Source organism: Cyprinus carpio, chromosome A9 (assembly GCF_018340385.1).
Source record: "Cyprinus carpio isolate SPL01 chromosome A9, ASM1834038v1, whole genome shotgun sequence".
Taxonomy (NCBI): Eukaryota; Metazoa; Chordata; class Actinopteri; order Cypriniformes; family Cyprinidae; genus Cyprinus; species Cyprinus carpio.
The window spans coordinates 28,342,109-28,349,926 of NC_056580.1; the positions used below are offsets into that span (position 1 = coordinate 28,342,109).

General features: G+C 38.3%; 1 pseudogene; it reads left to right on the top strand.

Moving 5' to 3' along the window:
* The first annotated feature begins 5,969 nt into the window (after positions 1 to 5,969).
* Positions 5,970 to 6,839, top strand: LOC109080723 (annotated as a pseudogene).
* Positions 6,840 to 7,818: the final 979 nt, after the last annotated feature.

Consider the following 7,818-nt stretch of genomic DNA (forward strand, 5'->3'; position numbering starts at 1 on the left):
ACTCATCCAAATCTTGGATGGCCTGAGGGTGAGTAAATATTTAGCATGTTTTAATATATTTTAGGAAACTAAATGTGTGAACTTAAAGCAACACAACTCTTGCCTTTAAACATTTTGGATTCAAACTGAAAACATCATTACCCTGAGCTTCATGGAACTGAACGCCATCTGCAGAATCAGTGACTTTTCCTTTGGTCTCAATGACAGGATCATTATGCTGCTCACTTCATCTCTTCAGATAAGATTGATAGTGTCGTTTCTCTGTGAGCATCAGTGCCATGGGAACCAAAGTCTGGAATTCTGATGCAGTTCCTAAATCAGATTTAGGCTTGATTAAACTGCTTTAGCTGCGCTCCATCTGTTAAAAATGATGCCTGTTCCAATTCCTGTTTACTCCAGTAAATAATCATCAGGATCGGTTTATTTTTTAAAGTCAATTTGTAGAGATTAACTACTCTATAAACCTAAACTTATATTGAAATATGAATAGCAATAACACAAACTGTTGACTTCCACACTCTAAAAAATGCTTATTTGTTTCAACACATTTTTCAAGTCACTTTTCAAGTCATTTTTAGAGCGCATAATTCAGCTAAAATTAAGTTTATTCAATTCAACTACTCATCTGTTTATTGACTTGACCATAAGCAAATGCAACTAACTTTCATCTTACACTGCCACAACAATTTTAGTTGCAAGCATGTCAATATTAGGAATATTTTTGAGCACCTAACACAACCCCTACTACTAAAATAATATATTGTAGAAACATATTGTAGAGCTGCTTTGCAACGATTTGTATCGTGAAAAGTGCTATACAAATAAACTTGAATTGAANAAAGACACAAAACACAAACATGAGTTTATCAAAAGCAGCAACGACAGAAACTCCCAGATCTAGTTTCAGTCCAAATGCCCATGGGGCTATTTGTAGTATTTTGTTTAATACAAATCTTAAACATGTGAGTATGTCTATAAATGTGTGGGCTGCAAATAGTGCCAACTTCTGCATAATTTTTAAAACCCATGACTATAATGATTCAGTCGAATTAAAATCTGCATTTTTCAGCTTCTTTCACTATTGTTCTTTAATTCATAATTGAGCATCTGCATTTGTAAAAAACAACTTTCAAGTAGAAATTAAACACAATTAGTTATACTTTAAAGACTGCTGCTGATATGTTATGCTTTGAAGTATAATTTTATGCATAATCTTCTCTTTAAAGCTCATCAGAGTGAGAAATCTGTAGAAAAACAGGAAAGGTGCTGGTAATTTTCTGCTAGGATGGTGTATGTTAAGTTTCAGGAAATTTCCTTTAACCCTAAAATACAAGACAATGCAATGCATAATTCAAAATAAAAAAAATAAAAAAAATTGAAAAATCAATACATAGCCTATATATATATTTTCATATTAACACAGTAAATTTGGCCCTATTTTATGGACAAGAAGACCTCAAAATAATTAAAAACTTGTTTGTTTTCTATACCATGCAGTGGATCTGTTGGCTCATTTAGTTAAACATCTCAAACTCTGCTTCAGAGGAAGGGAGTATATGATAGAGCATCTGATAAGAGTCTTATATAAGAGAACTTATATTCTCCAGCCTCCCTGTAATGACGCCTCTTTCACTCAGTGAGAAAGCATCTCCACGCCCCAGTTTTAGTTTGAAGGGCTCTATTGCAATCCTGTGTAACAGAGAGATGACATGATAGGCAAAAGTGCAAAACTTCTACAGAGAAATGACCATCTCCTCATGAAAACTGTAAAGCAGTTTCCTTCCCATAAATCGCTTCCTCTGCAGTTTGAGACACGTTAAAGTCTGATTCAAGTTCACGTAGAGTTCACACGAAACTCACGGTCAAAAACTCAAAAGAAAAAAGGTTCAGCTGTTCCTCAAGTTTCTCAAACTGACTTTACACATTCCTCTTTTATTTACTGTTATTTATTTACATTACATTACAGTAAAGGAAGAATGTGTAAAATAATTTACAGGCCAAGGTTCAAATGTCAATTACACACACACACACACACACACACACACATACAACACAAGTACAACAGACATTAACACAATTAAAATGTATTAAAAATATATCTACANTAGATATATAAAAATATAATTGATCTTAAAGGGTTAGTCCACCCAAAAATGAAAATTAGGCCATAAATTACTCACCCTTAAGTCATCCCAGGTGTATATGACTTTCTTCTTTCAGACGAACCCAGTCAGAGTTATATTGAAAATTGCAACTATATGTAAGTTTTTACCTTGAAATATCACTTTCAAAATCATATAATGATGGTTCACTGACTTCTAATAAAGTGAACAGCTTCTATTTTTTCCCACATAAGTTTGGTGAGCAGGTACAAAATTCAGCGAAAAAGGCTGATCGCTTTACCAGCAACAACAATACGGTTCACGCTGTGACAACATGCCCCAGTAAGTTGTCGCAATGACAAGCTGTCATTAAACAAGCTTCTCTGTAAACTTTAAACATTAAGACAATTAACAAATGTACAATGTGTAAATACAGAATATGCATGTTCATTTTGTATTTCAAAATGAATTATTTTCATAAAAATATCTACACATGAAGAAGAGCCATAGCACATGAGCAACAATAATTTAATTTAATTTAATTTAAGAAATGTTTTTTTCTTTTTTTTTTGCTTTTGTTTCTCTTCCCTGTAAAGGTGCACTTCGTGATTATCACCATCTATGGTTGAAGCATAAAATTACATATTATTATTATTATCTATTTTTTCGTTTCCTTCCCATAAATCGCTTCCCTCTGCAGTTTGGAGACACGTTAAAGTCTGTTCAAGCTTCACGTAGAGTTCACACGTAATTATGTCACAACAAAAAAACCAAAACCTCACGGTCCAACACTCAGAAGAAAAAAGGTTCCATTTCTGTTTTCCTCAAGTTTGTCTCAAACGTGACTTTAACACATTCCCTCTTTTATTTTACTGTTATTTAGTTTACATTCCATTTACAGTAAAGGAAGAATGTGTAAAAAATATTTACAAGGCCATTGGCTTTCACAATGTCAATTACACACACACACACACCCACAACACACACATTACAACACAAGTACTCAGACATTAACACAATATAAATAGTATTAAAAATATACTACAACAATTCATATATATAACCTTTATATATATATACATATGATCACATATATATATATATGAACTTGCATTCATTTTAATGCCTTTTATATAATGTTGCTATCAGAAAGCCTAAGGTTTTATTATTATTAAAATGATGTGTGACAGATGTGGTATCAAAGCAGAGCTGTGTTACTTCTAAGCACTGATTTTTTTTTTCTGTCTTTCTTTTTCTTTTTTTTCTTAATCATCGACTGTTTTCACAGGGTTAAAAGACAACGGTCTTTCGGCCGTTCCCTGACTGGTATGATTTATTGTAGATCGGGCCCGGCCGGCAAGCCTCTGCCTCATAAAACGCAGGCCCACCAATCACAGGAGCAGTAAACGCGATCGACACGTCAGAGTTGCCTGTCCACTCCTCTGCCTTCTGACAACTCATCATCATCATCAGCCCTCCATTTTCTTCACTGCCCCGTCGCCGGACTTCAGCCTGAACAACAGACATGCATATCTTGACGGCCCCGAGGGCAGAAAGCCCTAATAGTACAACTTTAATCGTCATTCGATAGGGCGTAATTAGACATTTCACGAAAATCCAGACGTTGTGTGCCTAGATTGCAAAGTAAAGAATGGAGAGGAAACCCAGGCTCTTATGGGCGAACAATTGGATTCTTCAAACACCTCTCGTAGCTGGCTCAGACATTGAGCGCTGCTTGGTCCTTTCACATTCACGAGCAAAGATGACTTTCATTTAACCATAAATGAGAAATGATTTTTTTCTTATCTGCGTCGTCTTTAGCTGCTTTTACAAGCCTCTGCCCCTTTTTAAAATATGATTAATTAATCATGTTGCTAACATCCGCTGTATAAAACCCAGCGTATTGTGCCCGATCTCTTTAAATGCATTAGATACTTGACTTTCCGATTTTGGATAATAACAACAATAATATTAAACACAATAAATAATTATAACAAAAACTGGCATGCATGCATTGCCAATTTCTGAATTAAATACAAAGCAATGATATTAGAGTGCTGGGGTTAAAGGTCTGACGAACAGGTGTTTAAAATTGCAAAAGGGCAGTTTTCCGAATATAATGATTTTTTTTTTTTTCCCCCACCCTTGTTTAAAAGCTGTCATTTTAAGTATGATGTTTATTAATAGGGAACAACAGAGAAGGTGCGGAGCAGAATCCACTTAAACATACAATTACACAAGGACGCTCTCAGATATCTGTAATTGCATAGTGAAATATCCATTCAAGCCTAATTTTCGGGTCACGATGCGCTGCGGCCTCGGAAAATCCTTTGAAGTCGGAGAGAAAAGAAGCGAAGCTGTCAAGAAGAAAAAGTTCTCTCAGTGCGATAAACACCTCCTGCTTTATCTAGCTTATTAATACGTGTGTGTTTTAGTGAAAATATTCCCGATAAATTAAAGAAGACTTGCGTTCCCTTTGGTCAAGACAGATTTTATTTGTGATTTAATTTGTGATATTAGCCTACTGTACGTTGAATAACTTTTTCTAATCATTTATTAAAATGAACACAGTATTAGTCTGCCTATTTGGTGCAATACATATTAATGTGCAATAAAACTATTTATTTTTCTTATGTTAAATGTAAATCCTAATGCAGTTAAAATTTTTTATATTTTGCTGTATGTGTGTCAGGTGTTATGTTAAAGAGGAATAAGCTAATCTAATTTCATTGTACATGGTATGATGAAGATAAAAGGCATTCATTAATCATTTTAGTTTCATTCCCCTGTGCGAGAACAGAACACGCAGCTGGATCAAGTATGACCCAACTATAAATACAAAGTGATTTTATTATAGGATATAACTGCTAAAGGTGTCTCAATATAGACAGTAAAGAAGAGTTCTCGAACGTTTCAGGAACTAAACCACAATAGTTAAAAGCAAATGAGTCAAAAAAAAATACGTAGTTTCATTTGGCGTTAAAATAGACGAAAGACGCGTTCACAAACTGAGAAGGTAACCATAGCAACAGTGGAAACACTTTTTGTTCGCTTCATTATTGAATGGAACGTGACAAAATATAACCATTTCTGATATGGCATTAGCTATTTATAAAACATTTGCATGATTGTTTTGTTTAAAAATGTTGCGAGAGACGAACACTCGACAGATTGCACCGGCGAAATGTAGCCTGTTTTTAAACACGCGTGAATCAGCTCACGTTTATGTTGAGTAGGTTTTTATAAAGACACACATATGCTGTGTCCTGAACGCTTAAGCTGGAACAGACACACACACCGACGATGTCGGACTGCTTTTCACGAAATATCCGAGCAAAGTGAGTTTAATCATTTCACTCTCGTTCCTCGGCGCTGGGTGGGATTTTTGGAGCGCACCGAGGTCTGACAGCCGCAGTGCGCATGCGCCAAAAGTCCCTTTCAGTAACTGCCAACGCGCTCCTTACTCTACTTCACATGTTGCAACTCTCGGTTGACAGTCACCTCGACTGAAGTTATCCGCGGCGGTTGCTTCACACCATGGTGAAGAGGAAAAACAACAAGCGAGCAGAGCTAAGGAGGAATTCGACTGGTTCTTGTTTTATCTCATCATCGACTTCATCTGCGACTTTTTGAGGATATACCTACACGATGCATAGCTGAGAACATTGCTTTCGTGAAAAGTTTAAGAAGACATTACGCTTGGACTTGTTTTCGCGGCGGAATGTCGCAGTGAGCCTGAAGCAGCAGCGCTGGAGACTTTTACACAGCGTAATTTTGAACCACGCAAATCTCGGACGAGTGACAGTCCTGCTGCCGGTGGAGGTTTAACTGATGAGCAGGTGAAGCGAACGCCGTTGTCAGCCAGCGATGTCCAAGCCCATGGATACGTTTTAAGCGTCCCATGAACGCGTTCATGGTGTGGACTCCCGAGCGCAGCGGCGGGAAAATGGCCCAGGCCAGAACCCCGAAAATGCACAATTCCGAGATCAGCAAGCGGCTCGGAGCGGAGTGGAACTTCTGACGGAGTCCGAAAGAGGCCGTTCAATCGGACTTTGAAGCGAAGCGACTGAATGCGGGCGATAAAAGCACCATGAAGGAACACCCTGACTACAAAATACAGACCCCCAGGCGAAAGCCCAAGACTTTAATGAAGAAAGACAAATTCGCGTTCCCGATTGGCGTATAATTTGGGCGAGCCACGAGGCGCTGAAAGTGGGTGGGCTTACCGAGTGGAGCGTTTACCCGGAGTCGTTAATGTGCAACCCCGACAAGGCAGCAGCGGCGGCGGCGGCAGCCGCGGCAACGGGTGTTCTTCAGCCCTTCCATGTCTCCAAACCCCTATTCGTTTTTTGACCTCGGCTCAAAAATGACAGAGCTTTCTCCACCGTCTTTCCTATAATGAGACGCCTCAGCGTTGGGTTACCCAAAACGCGGCGGAGCGGCCGACGGCTTTTCTCCGGAGCGGGCGCACATACTCATACGCACACGCCCATCCATCGCCGGGTAACCCGGGCTACATGATCCCTTGTAACTGCGCGGCGTGGCCCGTCTGCGGGGCTCCAGCCAACACCCATTGCCATACATTTTAACTTACCAGGAATGGGCAAACCACAGCTTGAACCGTATCCCGCGTACGCGGCCAGCGTTATGAGGACTCTGAAAAAGATTCTAAATGTGAAGCAAAAAAAGAAAAGAAACAAAAAAAAACGCAATACACGTGGAGCAAGAAACATGTGATGCCACGATCTTCCCATATCAGATATCACATGTTGTTTGTATCCATGATTAAATGCCGTTGAAAATGTAAGGTAAAACTCTCTGACGTTCTGTTCGGCGTGGATATTAATGGCAAAACGACAGTGTGCTGAACGAATCCAGTATGCCCTTATCAATGTGAATCATTTCTACCACGTCAGACTCAACCTGTTGACTCTGTAACTAGTTTACCATGTGCAGAGGAAATCGGTCAATGCTGTTTTAAAGTGGTTGCATTTTAGCTATATTGAAAAAACAAATGTTTTATTATGAAAATCAGCTTCTGAGTAATTCCCGCGAGCAGTTATTTTTCTCCTTCTTTCAAAATCAGTCAATATTGCTGTAAAATGTGTACCGTTTTATTAAATCATATCTGCTTAGTGCTCCAAAACTGCCCGAGGATGGACTAGAAATCAGGGGTTATATTTTGATGTTTCGAATAACTATTCCATGGATGTAATATTTATTGTTCAGTCCCCCAATCGTGAAACACTACCCTGTTTGTTGATCGTGGGAGCACGATCCGTGTCCTTGGATACTTGCACCAAAGGGAGACCATGAGCACTTATAAAGTGTAAATTTATTGAAAAGAAACAACATGCCCAAGTTCCTGAAATTTCTAAGGGTGCTGGCCCACGTCGACATATTCTACATCCGACGATTGTCAGAAAGTCAGTCCGTTTTTACTAACTCGAAGTGAAAGTGTATGTTCTAATATGTTTTGCATTAATTCCCACTTATATGTACATATAAAAATGCCTATCGTTCATTTATTTGAACAAGGGGGCCTATAATAAAGCGTATGCGGAAAAAGGAAATGGCAAATTGCTCTCTGTAGTTCTGGTGAATGGCGAACAAGATTTGTATCTTGAATGCCTTTTACTTGGTCGGAACAGGTGAAGTGTAAGTATCCTCTAAAGTAGACGCTTTTGTTCGGGCTTTGAATAGAAAACTCGAGATT